General features: G+C 39.7%; 1 pseudogene; it reads left to right on the forward strand.

The window, feature by feature from the left end:
• Positions 1 to 14372: 14372 nt before the first annotated feature.
• LOC148121852 (peptidyl-prolyl cis-trans isomerase A pseudogene) lies at positions 14373 to 14968 on the forward strand (annotated as a pseudogene).
• The last annotated feature ends 12494 nt before the right edge of the window (positions 14969 to 27462 follow it).

Here is a 27462-nt window from a genome sequence, read left to right on the forward strand (position 1 = left end):
CAATTAGGACAGTTCTTTCTGCCAAGCCTTCTGCTTTTGGGGTGTGCTATCCATGGACATGTTGATGAATGTCCAGGATCATTCCATTTCCTTGATATTGTGAGAAGAACACCAAACATGGATATGCAATTGCCTATGTGGTAGGATTCAGAAGCATTTTTATAAAAATATTTAGTGTGTCATTTGTATGGATGCTTTCAGTATGAGTGCATATGTATGTTGGTGCCATGGTGCATATGTGAAGCTCAAAGCATCTCTTATGGACTTTGGTTGTATCATTTCCACCCTTGGGTCTGGGGATGGTTAAACTATGTGTCTTAACCAACTGAGTGATTTTTCTAGCTTTGTGATAGAATTTAGAGTCCCTTGGTAAGGTACCCTGTCATGATAGAGTTAAATCAAGTGGTAGTTCTAATTTTATTTTTGTCAGAAGCCTCCTCACTGATTTCTATAGGGCCCTATCAGTCTACACTCCCATCAGGAGTGAGTAAGGGCCCCTTTCTCCCCATACTGATTCTAATACTGACTATTTATTTTCTTGATGTTTCTGCTTTCACTAGGGTCAGATGGCATCTCAAACTAGTTTTGATTTGCATTCCCATGACAGGGATATTAAACATTAAAAAAATAAATGCATTGGCTTATTCATGTTTTTTCTCTTGAAAACTATTTGACAGGCTCATTAGCCCATTTGTTTTTATTTCCAAATTTTTATTTATTTTTGTATGCATGAGTGTTTTGCCTTCATGTATATCTATGCACTGTGTGTGTGTATGTGTGTGTGTGTTTGTATGTGTGTGTGTGAGTGCCTGGTGTACACAGAGGCCAGAAGTGGGTGTTAGATTCCTTGGAACTAGAGTTACTGATAGTTGTGGGCCACCATGAAAATTGTACCTGGGTCCTCTGGAAGAGACCCAGTAAGTACCCTTAGCCTCTGAGCCAACTCTCCAGACACTCATTTGTCCAATAATTGATTGGGAAAGGTTTTATTTTAAGTGCTTACATTTTACAGTTATTTATACAGTCTAGATATTGACCCCTTGTCTCAGTAAAATTGGAAAGATTTCTCTCCCATTCTGTAGGCTGTCAGTTCAATTTGCTGAAACCTTTCATTTTGCAAAAGTTTAATATAATATAACCCCATTTTTAACTATTGATGTTATTTATTTTGCTAATAGAATCAGAATTTGAAAATTCTTATTTATGTGTATCTTGAGGTGTTTTCCTATACTTTTCTTTAGCTAAGTTTCAGTGCTTTGGATTTTGAATTAGGTGCTTGATTAATTTTGAACTTTTTTTTCAGTGTGAGAGATTATGGAGAAACTGCCATTGTTTCACAGAGAACTATTTCGTTTTTCCAGCATCATTTACTAAATAGGTTGGTTTTTCCTACAGCATGTTTTGACACAGTTGTCAAGAATTAAGTGTTAATATCTGCATTAGTTTATTTCTAGTCTCCTAGAAATTCGTCTATGTATGTGTTTTGTGCCAGTACTGTCCTGTTTTTGTCACTACGGCTCTGTATTACAATTAAAGGTCAGGAATTGAGAACCTCCAGTAGTGTTGTTTTTCTTTGAAATTGCTTTGGATATCTGTTCACAGATGAATTTTAATTTTATTTGTTTAAATTTTGTGAAGACTTACTAGTATGTTGATGGAAATTACATTAAATTGGTCATATTATGAGCTACAAATGAAGCCTTAGCAAATGAAAAATTTGTCTTTGTATCTTTTCAGACCCCAATGTAATTAACTAGAAAATAGCTGAAAGGGAAACATCAGAAACTACACTAATACTTGAAGATTGAACAGCAAGAATCTTAATAAAAAGTGGGCCATTGAATAAATCAAAGAGGAATTTCAAAAAATTCCTCTAATCCAATGAGGCCATTTGGCGTAAGGGGAGTACATGCCTGAAGTTCTCACAACTATTAAGGTAATCAACTCATTGTCATGTACATAATACATTCACTGAGGAGCACATAGTGACACATGTTTACAAAATATAAAGACATTTTTTTAATTTTATTAAAAAATCGCATAACATAAAGCTTATCATTTTACCATTTCAAACGTGAATCGCACTCACTTCTGCATATCCCATCTTGACACTTACAGTATAAAACAAAGTTATGGTTGTTAAAATGATCTTTTCCACTTTTTCACTTGCATCCTGTTAGTGCCTTGGGAGCTGCCACTCTATTTTGTATTTGTTTGATTGTTCTAGATACAACCAACAAGTGAAATCAAGCACAGGGTCTTCACAATTAACATATGTGAAGGCCAAGCTCAGGCTATGCAACCTACGCACCAGTGAAGCCTTGTGAGGGAGTCAGACCACCACACACCCGTGCTGTCGTTCCACTCCCAAATCTAGCAAAGTCATACCTACCTAGTGAATGACCCAGATCTCCACTATCTGCACCTGCCCCATACTCCAAGCTTAATTTTAACTTTGCAGCCATGTTAGGGCCCAATCCCCTTCTACCTTTACTATCCTCACACTCCCAGGTCTTGCTCAGTAGTGCAATTTGCACTCTGGTCTAGGGTTTCTTTGTTAATACTGAATTGGTATAATACCCATTACACCAATTAAAAATCAATACTAGAGCCCGACTCAGTGATTAACAGTACTTTCTGCAGAGGATACGGGCTCAGTTCCCAGCACTCACCTGGTGACTTATAGCTGTATTTAACTCCAGTTCCTTGAATCCAATGTCCTCTTCTGGCCTCCGCAGCACCAGGCAAACATGCAATGTATTTACATACATTCAGGGAAAACACTTACACACATAAAATAAAAATAAATAAATCCCTATGAAAATCAGCGCATAGTATCTAGAAGACTGACTTACCAACTCTTCCTACCTGATCTAAAATCAATCTTGGATAAGAACAAAAACAGAACCATGCATTCCGTCCACAGATGTAGGCTAGCTCTTATATCAGAAACACAACCAACAGTAGAAGATTGCGTGCTCAGGTCACACTGCAAAAACACGAAGATAAAATGCCAAGATGCTGTGTCTCCTCCAAAACATACTAGTCCTGTGTCCTCTGTTGATAATTACCTAGATGAATCTCAGGATACAGAATGTAAAAGAACAATCAGAAACTTGTCTAAAAATTCAATGAGTTTAAAGAGAACATGAGCAAGCTTCCTGATGAACTTCAAGAGGACAGGAATCAACTCCTAAACAAAGTTCAAGAAGATAAAATAATAAAAACAATTTAAGATTTAAAAACTAAATTCAATAAAAAATATCAATACTAAAGAAAACTCAGGTTGAAATGAAGGTGGAACTAAGAAACTCAATAACTCAAGTGAAAACCCATGGGAAGCTTACCAGAAGAATGGATCAGAAAGAAGATAGACTTGAAGATAGTAAAGGAACTAGACTATCCAATCAAAAAATATGCAAAAAATTAAAAACCCATGAAAGAGTGTGCAAGAACTTTGCTATGAAGACAGGGATGCTGCTATTCAGGAGATCAGTAACATGGGCTGTATCTACATGAGGCTATTCTACTCTTGAAAATCTGCCTTCCCAGCAGCTTCTCACATGATAGCATCCTTGGAGCATCTCAGCACACACCCGGCATCTGTGAGAGAGCAAGTTGAAAACATTTTAGTCTATCCTGTAGGGTATAGCATTTTTATTATGTGTCCTTAACAATTTCGTATTTTCCTAAAGTATCACCTTCTCCACATATAGGCTATGAATAAACCCACATCCCCTGCCCAGCATAGCAAATCCATCAGTCTAATAAATCTGTCTAGATTCCTCTTTTCTTTTCATCCCTGACTATGACCTGGACAATTTTAAACAAACCAGGGAATTTCCTTCATGTATTCATTTATGTACTTCAGGACCCTCAATAAAGGTAACTGAAGGCACCTGGTCAGGATTTCTCTCCTCCTCCATCATTCATTCTTCTTCCAGGGTCCTCACCTACTTGGTTGAACACATTCTTATATGACTCCAGTCAAGACATAACATGTTTTCTGTCTTTAGACATGGCCATCCAGTATTAAATTGCATATGTATCTCTATGAGAAATTTCCACAGCAATGTTGGGATTATTCATAGAGACTCCAGAAGGGAATGTTTGCTACCTTATTACTAATAAATATGTGCTTTGAATCTTTAGCCTCTCCTGTAGGCTGCATCGCAATAGTCTGAGGACAGAGAGCACAATACAGGCCCAGCATTCAGATATCACTAGTAAGAGCCGTTCTCATCATCCATTTATTGATTTCTTTGGCTCAATTTTGAGATTCAACCCTTTGGTGGTTTGGGTTCTCACTGGGTTCACAGCAATGAACGATGACTGCTGCTTTGTTGTCTCTGGGTGCTCACATCATTTAATAATGATGTGACAATAGGTTGGGGAGAAGAATCTGCTACTTGCTGACACTGACTTCCACGGAGAAACTGAGTTCTTGATACACAACAGTAACAACGAAGAATATGTTTGGAATTCACGGCATTCTTTGGAGTCTTAGGAGATCACTGATGGCTTAGCAGGGTTTTGTTGAGGGCTGAGTTTCTGTTGCTCTTACACTGGGCACTGGAGAGAGTTGCAGAGATGGATGAGACAGAATGCAGTCTTTCCTGTTTGCCAGTATTTTGGGTGACTGTCAGCACCACACCAGTATGATTTCTTTTGACGATGGCATGCTGTTCTTTTTTGAAAAAAAATTATTTTTATTTTTATTTGCATGTTCATTGGTATTTTGCTTGCATGTTTGTCTGTATGATGGTGTAAGAAGTTCTGGAATTGAAGTTGCAGACAGGTATGATTTGCCTTATGGGTGTTGGGCTTTGAACCCAGGTCATCTGGAAGAGCAACCAGAACTTTTAACTGCTGAGCCGTCTCTCCAGCCTCGCATGCGGTTCTTAAAGACACTATTAAACTTAGTTTTTAGTTTCCAACCTTTGCAGAAGTGGTCTTACTTCTTTGTGACAATAGAAGCACCAACCAGCTTCTCCTTTAAAGGAATCTGAATTCTGCACATGGAATCCCACCTCCAGGCTCAGCGCCACAGTCTCTAGTTGAGGAGTGTGCCTTTTCAGCTCTCTGAACATCACCTCGTATAGGATGGCTTTCCCAAAGTCTGTGTTATTAGTTCCAATCCCTGTGTTCTAACCCTGAGCTGGGAGTTGTTTCCTGTACTTGGCCATTTTGTGACATTTTATTATTAACATTTTAAGAACTTTTAGTTGTTGGTTTGAATAATTAAATTTTAAGACAGTCATAAAACTTACTTGACAGATCTTTGTGAATTCATTGTTCCTAAGAAATTTGCTATTTTTTACACACACACGCATGCATGCACATATGCACAAGCACACATATCTTTCCATTGTTGACCCTAGTGGATGTGTTCGACTGCCTCCTCTGACAAAAAGTATTTTGATGGAGGTCATTGGTTGGAGTTATTTTATTCAACCATTTTTATTCTTACAAGTGACATCATAAAAAAATGACCTGAGTTAGATCACGGCTTGTGGTAACTTAGGTCAGTCATGAAACATTAAATCTCAACTATGTAAGACTGATATCATTTTTCTATTTTTAAAGCTAGTGCAAAAAAACCTCATTTGCTTCTGAAAATTCAGTCTGACTGCATGCTGCTTTTTAAAGTCAGTAACAGAATTATTGATACCCGATCAGCTAATTTTCAGAAACTAAGATCAAAACATACTTGATAAAATAAACATGAGAGCTCATAAGGCAGAGGCAGGCAACATATGGCTTAGGCTTATTCTAGTTCACTCTTTGCCATCAACACTAGCAGTAGAATTATTCTGGTCTGGAAACTAACGAGGGATTGACAATATATAGATTCTTGCTTTTGTTTGTTTTGTTTTGTTTTGAGACAGGCTCTCGCTATGTTATCCAGGCTGATCTCACTGGAACTACTGCCTGCATGAAAGGGTTGATCAATTTTTGATCCATTGGGGTTCTTTTAAAAATTTTCCTCTGAAAGCCCTAGAAATAAAGGATTCTTCACTAAGGAGTGGGGCACTGGGCTTTCCTGTGGTAATGCTTGAGCTGAGCTACTCCAGGAACTTTTGGATAACCAAAAGTGGCTTCATGCCACTGGCCAATGACTGGGTATCTTAGTCAGGGTTTCTATTGCTGTGATGAAACACCATGACCAAAAAGCAAGTTGGGGGAGGAAATGGTTTCTTTGGTTCATACTTCCACATCACTCTTTATCATCGAAGGAAGTTAGGGCAGGAACCTGGAGGATGGATCTGACGCAGAGGTCATGGAGTGGTGCTGCTTCCTGACTTGTTCCTCACGGCTTGCTCAGCCTGCTTTCTTATAGAACCTAGACCACAAGCCCAGGCATGGAATCACCCACAGTGGGCTGCGCCCTTATCAATTGTTAATTAAGAAAATTCCTTTTAGGCCTGCCTACAACCTGATCTTATGGAGGTCTTTTCTTTTTCTTTTATTGATTCTTTGTGGATTTCAAATCATAAATCTCTATCCCATTCATCTCACTATCCCCTTGTTTCCACTCTCTGCCCTTGCATTGCCCCCAAACAAAATTGAAACGAAAAACCAAACCAAACCAAACCAACCAACCAACTAACCAAACAAACCAGAACAAAAATCTAAGCATGGAAACTATAGTGTAATCCACTGAGTCACACAGCATACCCTTTAATCCATACATCTTTACTTGTAAGTGTTCATTACATTGAGTCATTGGTCTGGTTAAAGGCCTCTGGCTTCTGCTACACTATCAGATATTGTGCCTTCAGTGTGATTCCTCTCAGATATCCTATTGTGTCCTGGAGATCCTGTAACTTTAGGTCTGCAGATCTGGCTCCTTCACTTGCTCCAGCAGTTCATAGATGAGACGGGTGTTGAGGTGGGATTCCCCATCATCCTGGTTCTGGGTCTGATGGTAACTGAGTTGGTCAGCCCACCAGCTTCCTTCTTTGTCATCACCCAGCCAAGGTCACCAGCATGTCCCTGGTTATCTCTCCCAATGTTGCAAAATTATGTTGACATAAAATTATCCAGCACACAGGGGAAGCAGCACCCTGTGCATTATTCACAGTCAGACCATCTCTTTCTACCAAGCTGGTAGCCTGTTCACCTACCAGGAGTTCTCTGCATATTCCTATTAGGAGTTACTTTTTATCTCCATGATGAAGGGATACTGTTCCCCTAGAAGATAAACTTTGTTCACGTGCCCAAATCCTGCCTTGTCAGCTACTCGAGAGCTGTTTCTGGTGCTTGAACTCTGGGCTGAGATCTCTCGTTATTTTACTTTTAAACCTTTAAAAAAAGAGTTTCTTTTATTTTTAAGTGTTTGTGTGTGTGTGTGTGTGTGTGTGTGTGTGTGTGTGCTCACACGCGCACACGTGCGTGTGTATGTGTGTAAATCTACTTTTATCTCTGTCAGTATCTGGGAAAAGTTTACCATTGTCCCCAAGTCTTCTATAGCTAATCTTCCAGTAATCTGCCAAAGCCACTCTTCTATGGCTGAAGGTAAATGCATGTGTGTGTCTGAGTTCAGATGCTCTGTTTTAGTCAGCTGTCTCATTCTAATAATTTAACTGCTTTTTAAAAACTCTGGCATCTGAGTTAATAACACACCTCAATGTGTGGCCCTTTCTAATGACTACACCTTTTTCTTCATATTCTGTCATTCTTCTCTTCTCTCCACTGATGACTGTTAGGGGTGCCTACAGATTTTCTGTATAGACAACCCACCATCATTTTCAGGTCTAGTTTACTCTTTGTTTTTTTTTAACATTTATTACACTATTTCTCTCTTTTTAAAAATGATATGTAGCTTGCTAGCATCAGCATAGGAACACCAGATAGGAAGGATGGTGGAGTTTCCTTCCAGGTTGATGTCTACATTTAATGTTTCATCAGTACGTGTGAGGCTTGAAAGTGTTTCCTTATGTAAGTTTCGGGAGTTTAACTTCCCTTTTTTCTGGAAACTAGGAGCTTTGTCACGGATACATTGTTAAGTTGCACTGAGCGAACACTAATACTGCAGAGATAAATATATGATGCTGATCTCTAACTTTACTGATATTGCAAATAGAAGGAGCTGATTTTCTGTTCTTATGTTTTCATTGTAGTCCTGAGTCATCAGGACTTAGTCATATTATAGACTATTGAATGAATTGTGTAATTTTTTGCTGAGTATTTTATATTTGTACCTTTCTTTGATAATATTCTATTTGTTCTATCACCCCTGCCTTGCTTTTGGCATGAGTATCCTGTAAACCCAATGTAAATTAAGCTTGTATCAGGTTAGATGATCTGTTACTAAGTGTCCGTGAAGTCCTCTGAAACATTTTACTTGTGCAAAGACTTTACTGTCATAGGGTTTCTATTTCTGTGATAAACACTATAACTAAGAGCAGCTTGGGGAGGAAAGAGTTTATTTATTTCAGCTTACAGTTCTCTCCTCACACTCCCTCACTGAGGGAGGTTGATATAGGATTCCCCTCTAAATGCTGCAAATATGTTTTATTACCATTGGTTATTAAAGAAGCTGTTTCATCCAATGACTTAGTAGAGTAAAGCCAGGTGGGAAATCCAATCAAGAATACAGAGTCAAGTAGACACCGTGTAGCTGCCCAAGGAGACAGATGCCAGCCTCCAGTCAGAACTTTTATGGGTAGACCACAGCCTCTTGGTGATCCACAGATTAATAAAAATGGGTGGTGTGGGAGGTCCTTCTGTCTATGTGTTGCTTTTATTGGTTAATGAATAAAGAAACTGGCATGGCCTGATAGGATAGGACAGAGCTAGGTGGGAAAAACTAAACAAAATGCTGGGAGAAAGGAGGCAGAGTCAGGGAGAAACCATGGAGCCTCTGCCAAAGACAGATGCTGGGAAATTTACCAGGTAAGCCACAGCCACATGGCAATACAGATTACTAGAAATGGGTTAAATTAATATGTAAGAGTTAGCCAATAAGAAGCTAGAGCTAATAGGCCAAGCAGTGATTAAATTAATACAGTTTCTGTGTGATTATTTTGGGAGTCTAGGTGGCCTGGAAACAAATAGGGGGCCTTCTTGCTACAAATGAGTTAATTTAAGTTGTAAGAGTTAGTAAGGAATACACCTCAGCTATTGGCCCAGCAGTGTTCTGATTAATATAGTTTCTGTGTGATTATTCAAGTCTGGTTGGCCAGGAACAAACAAGCAGTCTCTGCCTACAGGAGGTCAAGGCAGGAACCTGGAGGGAGGACCTGAATCAAAAGCCATGTGGGAACACTATTTACTGACTTTCTTACCAAGGTTTGCTCAGCTTTCTTTCTTATATACCCCAAGACTTCTGCCCAGGAATGGTACCACTCACAGTGAGCTGGCCATCTTAAATCAATTACTAATTGTCTACAGTTAATTTGATAGAGACATTTTTAAAATTGAGGTTCTTGTTCCAGATAACTCTAGCTTTTGGCACATTGACAAAAGAAAAACAAATAAAAACAAAAACCAAGATGTTGATTGACATCCTTAATGGCTCAATTTGTTCACATGTTATAATATTTTGTAGTTGTTTTGATAAAATTTATTTTTTAATGTTTTGGATTTATTGATGATATTTTATGAGGAGTTTTATAAAGAAGCAAAGTATTATATATTGCATATAATTAAAATGCTTTCATTTAAGGGCCTTAGAAAATCATCTTTAAGTACTATCTACCTTTTGTTTATTCTTTTTTGTTTTGTTTTGTTTTTGAGACAGGGTTTCTCAGTAGCTTTGGAGCCTGTCCTGGAACTAGCTTTTGTAAACCAGGCATGCTTCAGACTCATCGAGATTGGCCTGCCTCTGCCTCCCGAGTGCTGGGATTAAAGGCGTGCACCACCGCAACCTGGCTTTGTTTATTTTTTGATATTTTGTATACATTTGTTTATATAGTGCATCTTGATCTTATCTATCCACCATTAACTTCCCTCCAACTTCTCTAGTGTTCCTATCCCACATCACTCCTGACTTCATGTTTTGTTATTGATAACCCCCAAGGCCAATTACTTCTTCCCATATGAGCATGAGTGTGGGGCCAGCCACTGGGGCATGGACCACCTACCAGCAAGCCATGCCCTCAAAGGAGAGTGACTCTTTTCTCCTCATTAACTATTAATAGCCAGCAATCTTTTTCCAAGGACTCCACCCTCAACTGCAATGATTTTGACAGGCTTGATCTTGTGTAGATCTTGTGTTGATAACCATAACTACTGTGATTTGATAGGTTCGTCCCCCTCTGTTAGTTTTTACATTCTTTCTGGTCCTCTTCCATGATGTTCCCTGAGCCCTGTATAAGAAGGGTTGAGTTAGAAGATTCATCAACAGCTGGACTTTCACACTTAGCATTTTGATCCTGGGTCTCTGTTTTCTTTTACAAAAAGAAGCTGACCAAAGTTGAGAACAACACAAATCTATAGGAATAAACAAATAAACAAATGAAGCTGTTAGAATACAGCTTGGTAGCATGACAATTTAGCAAAACAACAAGGCTTAAGGGCTTCAAACCAATGTGCTTTTGGCCAGATGTATAGTACCAAGCATGATATATCTCCTATGATGCAGGCCTCATAGCCATTCAGAAAGGCACTGGTTACCCCCATAACAGTTATGCCGCTATTAGATCAGTGGGCACCTCTTGCCAAGCAGGTTGGGATTGTAGTATGAAGGGTCTAGTTCTGGGTTATATGATGTCTTTTCTCTCTCAGCAGTCTACATAGCATATTCTAATATTATATAATCTAGCCAGATGGAGAGTTAAGACTGATTTATCTACATTGTAAAAATATTTCTTGAAAAAAAAAATACTGATAGCTTTTACCAGAATTGAAAGCCTTTCCTTGTTTCATTTAAACCATAATGCACAGTAATTCAATTCATTTAAAATTGCGTTTACCAAAAGTCATATTCAATCCTGATAATATTTTGTGTTTCTTTCCTCATATATTATTTCATTTTTATCCTTTGACATCTTTTTTTTTTTGTTTTCCCAAAATGAATATCAAATCATTTTGAGAAGGATTCTGGAAAAGTACACTATGACTAGCTTGATCTAGGTGCACGAGTTCATGTTAAATAGAATCAAACCCCTGGGTTCAGAGTGATCTTTAATCTTTATTTTCTTTTTATTTTTCATGCTTTTTTCCCCTGAAGCCTTATTATGCTGGTGTCTCAATAGTCTATGCCATCCAAATAGGGAGGCAGCAAATAAGCACTGGTGTGCTCTAATTTAAAATTAGTGAGAAAAGAGCATATGTATGCCTTGATTTCCTCTGTGAAACAAAGAAATAAACAGAACTAATAATTTTTGGTGTGATTTTTAAAACATTATTTAATAGTAAGCATTCAAGTTTATCCATTTATTTTATGCAGCTCTTAATATCTAAAAATCAAAAATTTTTTAAGGCTTTTTCTATGTAGTTTGGTGAAATCACTGTGACCTATAACTTTATTCCCAGACAAATTCTTGGACGCTCTTCTTATTCCTGTGATGACAACAACACTATTTAATTGCACCACCGAAATTTCTCCATCTACTTTTTTAATAGACTTAAATATTTGTAATGGTTTTAGATGCCCAGCAAAACTGAGGAGAAAACACAGTTCTTATATACTGTACTTGCCAAACTAATATTGTAGTGGTCCACTGAACTATAATTATAGTTTCTTATGGAAGCATTCTTTTTTATCTTTTTAATTGATTTTATTGAGCTGTACAATTTTCCCTGCTCCCCTCACTTCCTCTCCCCTCCCCTCCAACCCTCAATGCATTCTTTGGTTGAGGCACATCTAGGTTGCACCCAGCTTCTGGCTATTATGAATAAAGCCACTTTAAACATAGTTGAGCAGGTGTCCTTGTAGTGGGATGGAATGTCTTTTGGGTATGTGTCCAAGAGTAGTATAGCTGGGTCTCTAGGTAGATTAATTCCCAGTTTTCAGAAACCACCAGATTGATTTCCATAGTGACTGTACAAGTTTGCACTCCCACCAGCAATGGAGGAACATTTCCCTTGCTCCACATGAGTTGTCAGCATCAGTTGTCACTTGTATTGTTGATCTTAACCATTCTGACAGGTGTAAGATAGAATCTCAAAGTAGTTTGATTAGCATTTCCCTAGTGGATAAGTAAATTGAACATTGCATTGTTTCTCAGCCATTTGAGATTCCTCTATTGAAAATTCTGTTTAGATCTGTATCCCTTTTTTAGTTGGATTATTTGATTGATGTGAAATTTTTAGTCCTTTATATAATAATAATAGTAATAATATTCAATTCAAGTCTTTTTTGCCAGTATCTTTTTTTAATTGATTTTTATTGAGCTCTACATTTTTCTCTGCTCCTCTCCGTGCCTCTCCATCCCCTTCAACCCTCTCCCAAGGTCCCCATGCTCCCAATTTACTCAGGAGATCTTGCCTTGTTCTACTTCCCATGTAGATCAGATCTATGTAAGTTTCCCTTAGTATTCTCATTTTTGCCTAAGTTCTCAAGGATTGTGGTTTGTAGGCTGGCTTTCTTTGCTTTATGTTTACAAACCACCTATGAGTGAGTACATGTGATAATTGTCTTCAGTGTCTGGGTTATCTCACTCAAAAATAATGTTTTCTAGCTCCATCCATTTTCCTGCAAAATTCAAGATGTCATTATTTTTTTCTGCTGTGCAGTACTCCATTGTGTAAATTACCACATTATCCTTATCCACTCTTCAGTTGAGGGCATTTAGGTTGTTTCCAGGTTCTGTCTATGACAAACGATGTTGCTATTAACACATTTGAGCATATGTCCTTGTGGCACAATTGAGCATCCTTTGGATATACACCCAAAAGTGGTATTACTCGGTCTTGAGGAAGGTTGCTTCCTAATTTTCTGGGAAATTGTCACACTGACATTTTAAGGGGCTGTGCCAGCTTGCATTCCCACCAGCAATGCAGAAGTGTTCCCTTTTCCCCACAATTTCTCTAGCATATGTTGTCATCAGTGTTTTTGATCTTCGCCATTCTTACAGGTGTAAGATGGAATCTCAGATTTGTTTTGATTTACATTTCTCTGATGACTAAGGAAGTTGAACATTTCCTTAAGTGTCTTTCAGTCATTTTTAGATTCCTCTGTTGAGAATTCTCTGTTTAGTTCTGTATTCCATTTTTTATTTGATTATTTGTTCTTTTGACGACCAATTTCTTGAATTCTTTGTATATTTTGGAGATCAGACCTCTGTCTAATGTGGAGTTGGTGAAGATCTTTTTCCATTCTGTAGACTTTTGTTTTGTCTTGTTGACCATGTCCTTTGCTTTACAGAAGCTTTTCAGTTTCAAGAGGTCCCATTTATTAATTGTTTCTTTCAGTGTCTGTGCTTCTGGGGTTATATTTAGGAAGTGGTCTCCTGTGCCAATGTGTTCAAGTGTACTTCCCATTTTCTCTGCTTTGAGGTTCAGTGTGGCTGGTTTTATGTTGAGGTCTTTGATCCATTTGGACTTGAGTTTTGTGCATGGTGATAGCTATGGGTCTATTTTCATTCTATATGTTGATATCCAGTTATGCCAGTACCATTTGTTAAATATGTTTTCTTTTTTCCATTTGATACTTTTTGCTTCTTTGTCAAAAAATCAGGTGTTCAAAAGAGTGTGGATTAATATTCACGTCTTCTATTCAGTTCCATTGGTCCTCCTGTCTGTTCTTATGCCAATGCCAGATTGTTTTCAGTAATGTAGTTCTGTAGTAGAATTTGAAGTGTAGGATTGTGAATGCCTCCAGAAGTTCTTTTATTGTACAGAATAGTTTTGGCTATCCTGGGTTTTTTGCTTTTCCATATGAAGTTGAATACAATTTCGAGGTCTGTGAAGAGTTTTGCTGGGATTTTGATGGGTATTGCATTGAATCTATAGATTGCTTTTGCTAAGATTGCCATTTTTACTCTGTTAATTCTGCCTACCCAAGAGCATGGGAGATCTTTTCACTTTCTGGTGTCTTCTTCAATTTCTTTCTTCAAAGATTTAAAGTTCTTGTCATACAAGTCTTCCACTTGTTTGGTTAGAGTTACTCCGAGATATTTTACGCTATTTGTGGCAATTGTGAAGGGTATTGTTTCTCTGATTTCTTTACAAGGCCTTTTAGCATTTGTATACAGAAAGGCTACTGATTTTTTTGAGTTAATATTGTATCCTGTTACATTACTGAAAGTGTTGTACCAAAAGAAATACCAAATTGTACCTATATCCCAAGATCTTGTTTCTTGAGCTGGGTTACTTACGTATTACTAAGAAATCTGCTGAACTTTCAGGCACATAACTACCATCCAAAAATATTCAGATAGGGATTTGCAGACGCTGCTGTCCCCTCTCGTCGCTTGCTGCAGCCATGGTCAACCCCACCGTGTTCTTTGACATTGCGGCTGATGGCAAGCCGTTGGGCCGGGTCTCCTTCGAGCTATTTGCACACAAAGTTCCAAAGACAGCAGAAAACTTTCGTGCTCTGAGCACTGGGGAGAAAGGATTTGGATATAAGGGTTCTTCCTTTCACAGGATTATTCCAGGATTCATGTGCCAGGGTGGTGACTTCACACGCCATAATGGCACTGGCGGCAGATCCATCTACGGAGAAAAATTTGAGGATGAGAACTTCATCCTGAAGCATACAGGTCCTGGCATCTTGTTCATGGCAAATGCTGGACCAAACACAAACGGTTCCCAGTTTTTTATCTGCACCACCAAGACTGAGTGGCTGGATGGCAAACACGTGGTCTTTGGAAAGGTGAAAGAAGGCATGAACATTGTGGAAGCCATGGAGCGTTTTGGGTCCAGGAATGGCAAGACCAGCAAGAAGATCACCATTTCCGACTGTGGATAACTCTAATTCTTTTGACTTCTTACCCACCAGACCATTCCTTCTGTTGCTCAGGAGAGCACCCCAGCCCCATCAGCTCACAGTACCCTGTAATCTCTGCTCTCACTGAAGTTCTTTGGGTTCTGTATTTTCCTCATTCCCCTTCAAGTCTAGCTGGATTGCAGAGTTAAGTTTATGATTATGAATAAAAACTAAGTAAGAACAACAAAAAATATTCAGATAGCCTTGTTTTTGACTGCTGTGCCTTGATGAATCACAGGTACCAAATTTTAAACAAGTTTAGTATTATTTCTTTCAACGATTAACTTATCTTTCTGAATTTGAGAAACAAGTATTGCCTGTTCTCATCCAAACCTGGTAGACCTACTTTTTACTGAGGAAACTTCAGTTTCCAACCAGAGACCCATTCTTCTGAATAATGATGCTGTTGAGAAAGTGAGTATACACAGACCTCTTTGTAAGCTAGGGCACAATGAAGCCACTGAACCTGACAACTCCATGGGTAGAAAGGAAGGCTTATTTGGGGGAGATTCAATGCTGCTGGAGCTCAGGAGGCAGAGAGAATAGCAAACTGGTAACTGGGTGAGGGTTGAAAGTAGGGAGTAGGGAGATGTGGGATGGTGGCAGTTTTTATTTTCTTTTTAATAGACAGATGTTTTGGCTGTGGGACAAAGCATATAAGTGGGAACAGCATGGAAGTTTAGTATGGGGACTTTCATTAAAATTTATTTTTATTTTTTATTTTGGTGTTTTTGAGACAGGGTGTCTCTACATGGCCCTAGCTGTCCTGGCACTCACTATGTAGACCAGATTGGCCTCAAACTCAGAGAGATCTGTCTGCTTCTGTCCAAGAAATGGGGTAAAAGGCTTATACCACTGCAGCCAGCTATGTGAGGACTTTGGTATGAGTCAAGAGACAGAAGAGCCTGGGGTTTTTCGTAGAGGGGTAGTTTTACAAGTATATAAGTTGTAATAGGGAACTACATGCTGGAGGAAGAGATAAGGAAAGCAGTGACACTTTCTGGAGATGGAAGCTCACATCACACATTTCTGAGGGATGCTGACTCTAGGCTTTTGTTTATTTGCTAGCAATCCTTCTGTTTACCAGGTCAGACTTCAACCTGAGCTGAGACTGTAACTAAGACATTGTTAGTGTCATGGCCATTTTGGGGACCCACTTTGGACTTAACACTCATTCTGTAATGAAAGCCCAGGGTAGCATCCTGGCTCATGGTCTCATCAGGTCTGTAGACAAGATAGTCTAGACAATAACCAGCTACTTTCTATTTCCTCACACGTGCTAATCTTTGTTTTTTCTTTCAAGGGATCTCAGCTTTACATTGATGTGATTGAAGACCCTCTAGAGCAGTAGAGCTCAACCTGTAGGTTGTGACCCCCCTGTGGGTCAAACAACCCCTTCACAGCAGTCACCTAAAACCATCAGAAAACACAGGTTCTCACATTATGAGTTATAGCAGCAAAACTGCAGTTATGAAGTAACAATGAAAATAATTTTAGGGTTGGGGGTCACCACACATGAGGAACTGCTAAAGGATGGCAGCAGCAGGAAAGTTGAGAACCACTGCTCTAGAGGTTTCCTGTGGACCCATCACTATAAGAGTGCACTCCTTCAGCATGATGTCCATGTTTTCTGGAAGTCATAGTCCATATGCTGAGAACAGTCTTCACGCTTACAGTAGAAGTGGCAAAGAGGGAGTGTTTTCAACACCATGTTCTTATAATCCCTAATAATACAAATTTTAAAAAGAAGTATAGACAATGTGAAGAAGAGTTTTCTTTAGATTCCATTTTTTGTAAATGAAATGGTGTGTTTCTAATTCCACAAAAATCTTTCCAACATGTGTGTAGCTCATAAAAGTCTAAAAACCCAAATAAAACCCAGCAAATTGCTATAAGCCTTTTTGTTGTATACAAAATGACTCCCAGTGACAATTAACAATACATAAGATTTAGTGCTATTTACCTTGTATAAATATGTAAAAATACAGTGCTGTCTGGAAAAAACTATTCCAAGACTAAAGAGCAGCCTCAAAGCCATTGCAGGACATTTACCATTCCATTGTCTGTTGTTGCACAGAGCACATATTGTGTGTGCAGTTCAGCTTAGATTAGACAATAAAACTACTTCTCTATCCTGAAGATGAATGTGAGCTGTTCTCAATGAGATCTAGTTTCTTCAGATCTCTTTGCTGCCTTAGAACTGGTATTTTTTTCACAGCAGGAATACTTATTGGTTCTTATTTTGGAGATAATTTTTATGAGGAACTATTTATAGTGGATATGCTTTATTACTAGGTTTTTTATTTCCTATCACAGCAAGTTTCTTTGTTTTATAGGAGGGGAATAAAAACAATTAATTGTTTAAGCAACTTTTCCACTATATCTTATTCCAGATTCTTAGTGGCGAAAAGGCCTGTTTTATTAGTTTAGAGAGAACATACATTTATTAGAGCAAGTCATGTGCCCCACAGACATTGTTGGCTCATTGGGATGTCACATCATCTGTCTTTTGAATGAATAGCTTTTTACCCAGATGCTCCTCTTTCTACGGGTCTGGCCCTGAGTACCCACAGCAGCTTTCTGAGTTCTGGCAAAGGTATCATCAGGAAGTTGGATTTATGGGGCTGCAAGTTCCTATTCACCATGAGGATGTGCAGTGTGGACTTGAAGCCACAAAGTAACACAGATGCCTGCTCTCCGGTATTCTTTAATAGAGGAAGCAACTGGACACAGAAAAAGGGAAACGGCTCCTTCTGAATTTCCAGTCTAGGTCATTGCTTCTTATATCTGACTCATTTTTTTTTTAAAAGCAGGTCAGGAGTGAGAAGCTAATGCAGCTATAATAGAGACCGCTGGATGTTTTGATCTTGATTATAATATTATGATTATTAGTTAGGACATCAAGGAAAGACCTACTGCGAGGTGGAGAATGTATACAATATTAGATAAAGCAAGTGAAAGAAGATCTTCAAGCTTCTTCCCTGACAGTTTCATAAAGCATTCTGAAAAATATTGGTTGACTTTTGGTGACAGGGCAAGGAGGGAGGTTGAGACAGAGTTTCTCTGTGCAGCCCCTTCTTGTTATACTGGACTTTATAGATATTTGAACATAGTTCTCTTACCAACTAGGTTAGAGGCTTACTTTAATCTTCTTATGGAGAGTTTAGACAGATCTTAGAGAATTTTTTTAGAAAGAGAAATATAGTCCAAGAAATAGTTATCAAATCTCATGCATTACAAAACTTCATGAAGCCAAGCTTGCTTCAGGCTGCAGTTTGTGATTTCTTTTGATACTGTTTATATATTATTCTATATAACCATTAACGGGAGAAATAATGTATAACTCATTATTAGGACAGAATGTGATCTGCAAAAACATTGTAATAATTTTTTAAAAACTTCTTTTTGGTGGGAGATTTCCTATAGCCACTTTGAAACATTGCTGATATTCACTTTCCATTCTTGGGGGTTTACATATGTATATTGAATGAGTCTTTGCAGGTATCACACAGGGAATTGGACCATGAAAAGAGATAAGAATGAAAACTTGAGGCAGATTGATTTCATCAACTTGGATCAGTCTTCCTGGAGTCTAAAGCCAGGCAGTTCATTCTCAGCATACTTAAAACACAGTACAATTTGGAAAAAGGTTTCCAGGCAATAATCATTCCAATCTCAGGTGTGCAATGGAGCTTAAGGTGTGACTACATAGAGACTCTTTTAGAAAGTATACGTAACTGTGAGGCTCTATATATAAAAGCCTAGAATCTAGTGTGGTCTCTGACCTATATCATTGAGGTCATCAGGGCATAAAGTACATGTGACATCTCCCCTAAGGATGGGTAATGGTCTAGGGAGGGAAGAATCTGGAACAATCATTCTGGGGAATTTGGCTGAGGTCTACCTCCACAGATAGAAAAAGTTGGGTGAGGTGAAGCCTGCCTCCACAAGCAGAAAAAAGTCACCAAGTCAGTAACAAAATCTGCTCTCTGTTTTCTGAATGGAATACAGATAGTTGATTTTTATCCTCCATTGAGGAGACTCCAACATGATGAACATTCCTGGTTTTATTAATGTTTCTCTGTGAATTACAAGGAAGTCTGTACCCCCCCAGTGCATAAATGATATTGATCAATACTTATCAGGAAATGAAGATTTTAGAACATAGAAAAAGCTGAGCATGATGATGCAGGCTTTTAGTTCTAGTGCTTGGGAGATAGAGGCAGGTGGAACTCTGTGACCTGTAAGGCCAGCTTGATCTACACAGTGAGTTCCAAGACAATGAGAGCCTGCTTTTCGCCCTGGCTTCCTGGCTAGCTTAGCCCTGAAATAATCACATAGAAACTGTATTCATTAAAATGCTGTTTGGCCCATTATTCTAGTATATGTTAGCCACATGGCTTGGTACCTTTTTTGGCGGGGAGGGTCACATCCTGCTTCTTTGGAGTCTGGACAGGACTGGGGTGGAATGGACTTCCTCCTTCCCAGAATTCTCCTGTTCTCCTTGCCCCACCTCTACTTCCTATCTGGTTGTCCCGCCTATACTTCCTACCTGGCTACTGGCCAATCAGCATTTATTTAAAACATAATTGACAGAATACAGAATTGTCCCGCACCACAAAAACAAATGAAATAAAACAAAAACAAAAACCTCTTACAAAAAAAACATAATCAAAAAAATCCAAAGAAACAACAAAAAAGTAAAACCATATGAAAAAATTTTTCAATGGAAATAAACTCATAAAAGAGCACCACATTTGGAACAAACAGGCAAACATCCAAACTGGGATAGAGAAGGGATGTGTACATCATATGCATGGAAGCGGGCATAGGCCCCCAGAGGAACTGAACATGGGAGATAGCTTTGAGTAGCTAATGCCTGTGCAGAGTGTGATCACATTCTGCAGGTCCAGATGTTACCTGAGTTACTCTGCTTCTGCAGTGTGTATAGGCCCACTCTGAGAGTGGACAAGTGTGGAAAACCAAAGTGTGTGGTGGCCGGTGATGGTGGTGGTTGGTGATGGTGGCGGTTGGTGATGGTGGTGGTGGTGGATGGTGATGGTGGTGATTGGTGATGGTAGTGGATGGTGATGATGGTGAATGGTGATGGTGGTGGTTGGTGATGGTGGTGGTTGGTGATGGTGGTGGATGGTGATGGTGGTGGTTGGTGATGGTGGTGGTGGTGGTGGATGGTGATGGTGATGGTGGCAGATGGTGATGGTGGTGGTTGGTGAACGGTGATGGTGTTCACTGGTGATTTTAATGGTCTATGCCTGGATGTGGATCACTTATTGCCTTTGCAAATGCATGTCTACAGGGCAAGGCCTTTCATTCAGCAAGTCACTCAGTTGTCTGGTTTAGAGCAGACCTGCACGAGTGGCAGAGAAAGACAGGACTGAGCAGTTCCCAGGTATCAGCATTCTGCAGAAACCAGGACAGCTGTGCCTCCCCCCCCCCCCCCGCCAAGATAGACCTAGTATTCCAAGTCTGTGCCTAGTGATAAAGTGAGATCACTCAGGGATTGTCTTAAAAGAGAAATAGTGACATTCAGAGACTTACTAGTTGTTCCTGGAGTCTAGCATTATGAATTCAAGGCCAGGTAACATCTTCACTAAAACCAGCCATGATCACTTTAAATAACACAGTCTTCCCAATGACAAATGCTCAGTTACTGCATAAACTTACAGAGCAAAGTAAAGCTTTATGGGACAACGAATTGTGGGTTGTGCAAAATGTCAATGGGTGGCATTCTAGACGATGCAAAGTAATTGCAGAACCTCAAGTGTCTTAGGGCTTTGATTGCCCTGAAGAGACACCGTGACCATGACCATGGCAGCTCTTATAAGGAAAACATTTAATTGAGGGGGCTTGCTTACAGTTTCAGAGGTTCAGTCCATTATTGTCATGGGAGGCAGCATGGTGGCATGCAGGCAGACATGGTACTGTAGCAGTAGCTGAGAGTCCTATATCTTTCAGGCAAAAGGAAGCCAACCGAGATACTGGGCAGTATCCTGAACACAAGAAACCTCAAAGCCTGCCCCCACAGTGACATACTTCCTCCAACAAGGCCATACCCACTCCAAAAAAAGCCACACTTCCTAATAGTGTCACTCCCTATGAGATTATGGGGGGGTTACATTTAAACTACTACACTCAGATAACTTAGAGGAATGTTGAGACAGTATGTTCCTGATGAGCCGAGAACAACTGCAAACGGTGATGGTGGTTGGAAGATCATATGGCAGTTAAACTAGCACTTTCATGAAATATAAGGACAGTGAAAAAGCAATGTTTTAAAATTCCCATGTCAATTTTTCTTTTCTGATTTTCACATGTGCATTCTTAAGTATGTGTATCAAATGAACAGATCCCTCTCTCAAGTTTATGCTATAGCCCTAAAAGGTTGTACCACCCGAGTAGTCAAAATATCTTTTTAAAATGGCAGTTACCTTACATGTGACTTTGTCTTCCTTCACATATTTGTTTCGCTCACCCTGTTTGTGTTTTTCAGAGCTCAGTCAGGGACGCGTATTCTCCTGGTGACAAAGCTGGAATTGTCGTCCCACATGCAGGCATAAAAGGAAGCACACTGATTTTGAAGTTTAAGAATTCAGTTGCCTAAAATACGATTCTGTTTATAGTTACCTTGTTTGAACAGCTGCAAATGACATGACTGGTCAATGCCCACGCCAACCTCTGTGGTCACTACACTCCGTCTAGTGCCATTGGTTTCGTTTTCGTTTCTAGAGAGACAGCATGGGGAATAACTGAAAGCAAGAAGGTGGCAGACCACACAGTTTCAGACTAGTGACCGAAACAGGCAAGTGTTCAGCTGAAAGAGAGAAATGCTGCATGGGATCTGGAAAGTGGAATGAAGCTACGGCTGTCACTGATCATCAGTAAGGTCGTGCAGAAGCCATTCCACCGTCCTGCACCATACTTTCTTCCTTTTCATAAGGAACACAGAACAGTAGACTCATTATTTCGGCAACCACTTCCAGACCTGACTGTGACATATGATTGGCAGTGGACAAAAGCACCAGAGTTAACATAAAAGATCAGTGTCGTTGTCCTACTTTGATCCTAATAAATGTGGCTGTAGTGAAGCAACTGGTCTGCCTTCACGTCAGTTAGGACCCCAGCTACCAGAGCTCAGCTTCTTCCTCCATTGTCCATTGTGCTTGTGGCTAATGCTGCACTGACATTCAATAGATCTTTTGCTTTAGCTCCAGCCACTTGAATTCTTTCACACACAGAGGTTCTATGTTCCTCCACGTAAGCAGTTTCATGGAGTTGTGTCGTAGCAGAATAAAAAAAGTCACAAATGAAGGCAACTTGAAAGTACATTGATGGAAATCTCAATGGGTTTCAGTAAGATAGGCGAATCACTTCTATAGGCCTCAGATGCTAGCTGGTGACAGCTCAGGCTTGGGTTGGTGGTTGATAGTGGAATTAAATTTATTTTCTTAGAGAATTTATGTAAATTATTTGCTAATGACACTGGAGTAGGTACATCTAGATGCATACTTAATAAATTTACAAAAACACACCTCTTTCCACATTTTATTTTTCACTTTCCTCAAAACCCAGCCTATTTTCATCACCGTAGCAACTTATAGTCCATGACAAATGTGAAGAAATATAGGAGGAACAAGCATGAAGTCTGTGATCATACTTTATAATTTTGAATGAAGCATATCTTAATTTGGGGCACTAAACATGCTATGCAGAGAGCCTGGGTTCCTTCATCTCTTGGCACAAATGGTATCTATTAGATCTTCTCGTGACTCGTGTTACATAGTGAACGAACCTAATCACCCAAGTCCTAATGTGGTGACGTTGAAGAGAAGTTATCTTCAGTACAGTGACAAGAAGTGCAGACTTCGGGCTCACATCTCAACACTACCTATGGCAGGGGTGTCTGAGGCAGGTTAGCCAGGCTCTCTAGTACTCAGCATCACAACCATAAAGTAAGGACAGCTTCATAGTTATCCTTTATAGTCAACCTTGCTTTACAGAGCCATCCTGGGAATTAAATGTTAATTCTCCCTTTGAGCACGATATACCAGGTACGGCAGGTTTGATTGAAATTCTGGCCAAGTAGGTGGAAATCCTCTATATCTGTTACTTTTACTCTTTCTACATAATCAACCTTTTGTCTACCTAATCGGTACCAGTCCTCTAATGTTTTCTTTGAGAACTTCCACAACTGTCATCAAGGGGGCTCTTCCTATAAACCATTACCACTGATGGTCTGGCATTCTGATAGCTTCAAGAGAATTCTTCCATCTTTGCCTTACACTGAATTCATATGTTTATATTTTAGTTTGTCTCCATAGGGAAGGCAGTCAGGTGCCATGCCACCTTCAGATTTACATTTGTAGAGCTTATGGGAGAGATAAAAACTTTCCCTTGAAGTTTGGGTAACTGGACCTATGAAACAAAGTTGTAGACAGATTAGCAAGAGGAAAATGTGTGTGCGCTTATGGGGGTCCTACAGAATAGACACTCTATGAAGATCCCAATGACTTTAATTTAAGTGGCATTCTCAGTTATAGAATGGAAGAGAGACCACTTCCGCTGGAGGAGGTGGTGGCAAAGCTATCATGATACACACACACGTAGAAAACATCCCAGGTAACAGGTGAGCTCAGAGCATCTGATAAAGATATTTTACTCATACAGATTTTCTTGACAGATGTAAATTTCCTTTACAATAGGACAGCTTTTTAGAGCTGGCTGTGAAGTTCCTCAAGATTATCTGCTCAGATTATGCAAAAGAAGGGCACGCCTGATACTGCAGCAGGTGTATGGTTGTGTTAAGACAAAGGAACCCAGTGTCTGTGTAAATGGTAGTAGTAGAACTGAACAAAAGAACTTCAGGTAAACGAAGGCTTAGGCTAAGGCAGATAATGACCAGGGAGGCCTACTTTAATCCCAGCCTCCTGCAGAACATTCATAGGAAGTAAAGGCTGGTATTAAGGAAAAGTTTTGTTTGGAGAGGTGTGTGAAGCCATTGTAATGAATGTGAGGCTTGAAATTCTGACTGTGATAGTTTTGCAATTAGATTTTAAGTTGGCAAAAAGCCAAATAAACAAGAAAAGGAACACTGAGTCCAAATAATTAAGACAAGGTTCTCCGAAAGAAAAATTTATTGAACCACTAATGATGCTAGCCACAAAGGGGCTGTGCTTAGAACACATTCTGCTGAGAGTATCGGTGACATTTGGAAATGAATTGTAGATGTCCAAGATTCAACTCTCATCTTAGAGTGAGGGAGCATTTGTTTTGAAGATAAATTTTAATGGTGATGGCCCAGAAAAGAAGGAACTATGCTATCCCCTGTTCTTTGTTCCTCTATGTAAGCAGTTTCATGGAGTTGTGTAGCAGCAGATTAAAGAAAGTCACAAATCAAGGCAACTTGAAAGTACATTGATGGAAATCTCAATGGGTTTCAGCAAGATAGGTGAATCACTTCTACATGCCTCAGATGCTAGCTGGTGACAGTCTCAGCCTTGGGTTGGTAGATGCTAGTGGTTTGTTACTTTTACTTTCCCGAATAGCCAAAGGTTCTTATCTATTAGTCACAGGACATTAGTGCTGGCACAGAAGTAAGGAAAGTCTATTCAGGGGGCTAACACTAGCCTGAAATAAGGTAGTTAGGCTCTGGACCCACAACATTTCAACCTCTTCACGTCATAGCTGTTCTAATCAATCAGTCTTTGCAGGTACAGTTTCATTTTATTAATTTTTTTGGTCATAACGCCCTTTAGATCTAAGCATGAAGATCACTCTCATAATGAAAACTCGGGGAATGAAGTCTTTGTTATTTTAGAGGTGAGAAGTCTGGAGAAAACTTAGGGATAGGAAGAGAGTCTTTACAGAGTAGCTGTTGCTCTGTATTGTTTGGGGCCAATGGTGCCAGATTCAGTGAAGGCTGAAGTCATGTGTTAGAGGCTGTGATTTCAGATGTCATCATGCAGTCAGCAAAGTGGAAAGGTCTTCTTAGTTTAGTTCACCATCGCTAAGTAATCAATTCCCTTTCCATAGTGTGATCCTTGTAACGAAATTAAAGGCACTGTAGAATTTTTCTTTTATCAATCAAAATCCTAGGAAATGCTCACAGTTAAAACAATGGAAATAGACAAGTGGAGCAGTGGTGGTGCACGTCTTTCATCTCAGCACTTGGGAGGCAGAGGCAGAAGGATCTCTGTGAGTTCGGGCCCAGCCTGGTCTACAAGAGCTAGTTCATGACAGGCGACAAAGCTACAGAGAAAGTCTGTCTCAAAAAAATCAATAATAATAATAAATAAATAAATAAAATGGAAATACGGTAAGAAGAATAAGAAGAATCAGACAGTGAGAAGAAAATAAAGATATCTGATGCCATGGAACATAAAACAGTATCATAGCTATATTTTTGTCACTGCTGTGGTAAAACACCAAAAAACAAGGCAACTTATAGAAGGAAAGGTTCATTTGGAGCTTATGATTCCGGAGGGATAAAAATCCTTGGTCATCACAGTAGTGAGAAAATGGTAGCAGGCGGGCATGGTGCTGGAGGAGTAGCTGGAGGCTTACATATTGATCCACAAACAGGAAGCAGAAAGCTAACTCAAGATGGCTGTCTTAGGGTTTCTGCTGTTGTGAAGAGGCACCATGACCAAGGTAACTCTTAGAAGTAGAACATTTAAAGGTGTGATTCACTTACAGTTTCAGAAGTTCAGTCCATTATCATCATGGTGGGGAATATGGTAGCATGCAGGCAAACTTGCTTCTGGCTACATTTTGACTTGCAGGCAACAGGAAATTGACTCAGATAATTGGCAATGTCCGGAGCATAGGAAACCTCAAAGCTAGGTCACACAGTGACATACTTCCTCCAACAAGGCCATACCTATTCCCACAAAGCCACCTCTCCTAATAATGCCACATCCAATGAGATTATGGGAGTCCATCACATTCAAGCTACCATAATGGCAGAGTCTTTTGAAACTTGAGAGCCATCTCCAAATGACATATTCCCTTCAGCAAGGCTACACCATCTAATCCTCCCGAAACAGCTACCAACTGGGGACTGAGTGTTTAAAAGCCTGAGAACATGGAGGATATCTCACTCAAACAACCACAAGCTGTTCAAAAAATATAATCAAAATAGAGAGCAGCAGTTCTACATTTATTAATTAACTGAACAAATATTAAGCATTAAAATGTGTTAGTTATTAACAGAGTCTTAGGGTGAAGTAATCCAGTGTCTCTGCTATAGAATAGATATGAAGTGTCTCAGAGGCTCATGTCACCACCCTGCAGCATCATTGAGAGATACAAGAAGTTTCTGGAGATGTGGTTTGTTGGAAAGAAACTTCATCCCTGGTGGTGTGCTTTTGAAGGAGACCTATGGACACCTAGCCCCTTTCTTCCTTTCTTCACTTTGTGGACACATGAGCTGTTTAGCTTGACTTTACTACGAGTCCATTGTCCCTATGGGACTGAAGTTGTGGACCCAAGCAAACTTTTTCTTCTTTCAAGCTGTTGACCCCAGATGTCCCACACAGTACCAGAAAGTTCACCGACGAAGTCTGTCCTCTCAGAAGTGAGACAGAATGGAGAATGGAATCCAGAGGAGGGTACCTGATGGAACTGAGTTGCAGCAGTGAAATGCAAGAGAAGTGGAGAAACGGCCAAGGGTAAAGAAGGCTCCTAAGTTACAGTTTGTCAATGATAGGAAAGAGAAACCATGGCTGCATAAACAGAAGCTACTATGGAAGGAAGAATTTGCTTTCTTCACATTGTTTTCTCAGAAGGGAAAGGCTTGAACATATTTCTAAGCCATAGACAAATAGGGAGAGGTGAGGAGAAAGGCCAGGGGAGACGATGAATGCAAGAAAAGGTCAAGAATGTGAATAGAGAGACTTCTTACCATGAACAAAGGGCTCTCCCACGTCAGAAAAGTGTGAGAATGCTGAGAATGTCAGTTCTGAGACAGAATAAAGGAAAATTCAGAGTGTTCACATGGATGTGTGACATCCAGCAACAGAGAAGTGGAAAGCTGGCTGAGAGGCTGAGGTGTGCTGAAGAGGAGCAGAGGGATGGCTGGGACAACTCAGCAGCCATGGTCACTGCATAGAACTAACGTGGGAGATGACGGGCTGTTAAGTGAAGCGTGAAGGCCCTGACAGTCACAGATACACTAGTCCATGGTTATTTTCTCTAAAGAATTGGTTTAGAAAGCAGAAACATATGTAAAAGGTACATTTCATAGATGTACTTGAATAGTTTTAACCTAGACATGCAGTCTTGTAGCTGATATTGAAATGTGCAAGTCATTCTGCAGCGAATGAATTGGCATCAAAACCAAGTAAGGTGGCAAGATGAGGCCCTAGGTAGTGATCACAGAGGTCTGGTTGCAGAGCCCCTTCTTTGAAGGCTGGGTGTGATGAGGCTGAATGATCCTTCAGCCCTAGGGCAAACAGGCCTCCTCTGTGAGAAGCTTTTATAGAAAGGGCCCCCTTTAATATTAGGGCCTTACAATCTCTCTTTGTAGGAGGGAATTCTCTTGATCTGTTTATTGTTTTTATATA

This window comes from Myodes glareolus, chromosome 6 (assembly GCF_982192425.1).
Source record: "Myodes glareolus chromosome 6, mMyoGla1.1, whole genome shotgun sequence".
NCBI classification, from domain to species: domain Eukaryota; kingdom Metazoa; phylum Chordata; class Mammalia; order Rodentia; family Cricetidae; genus Myodes; species Myodes glareolus.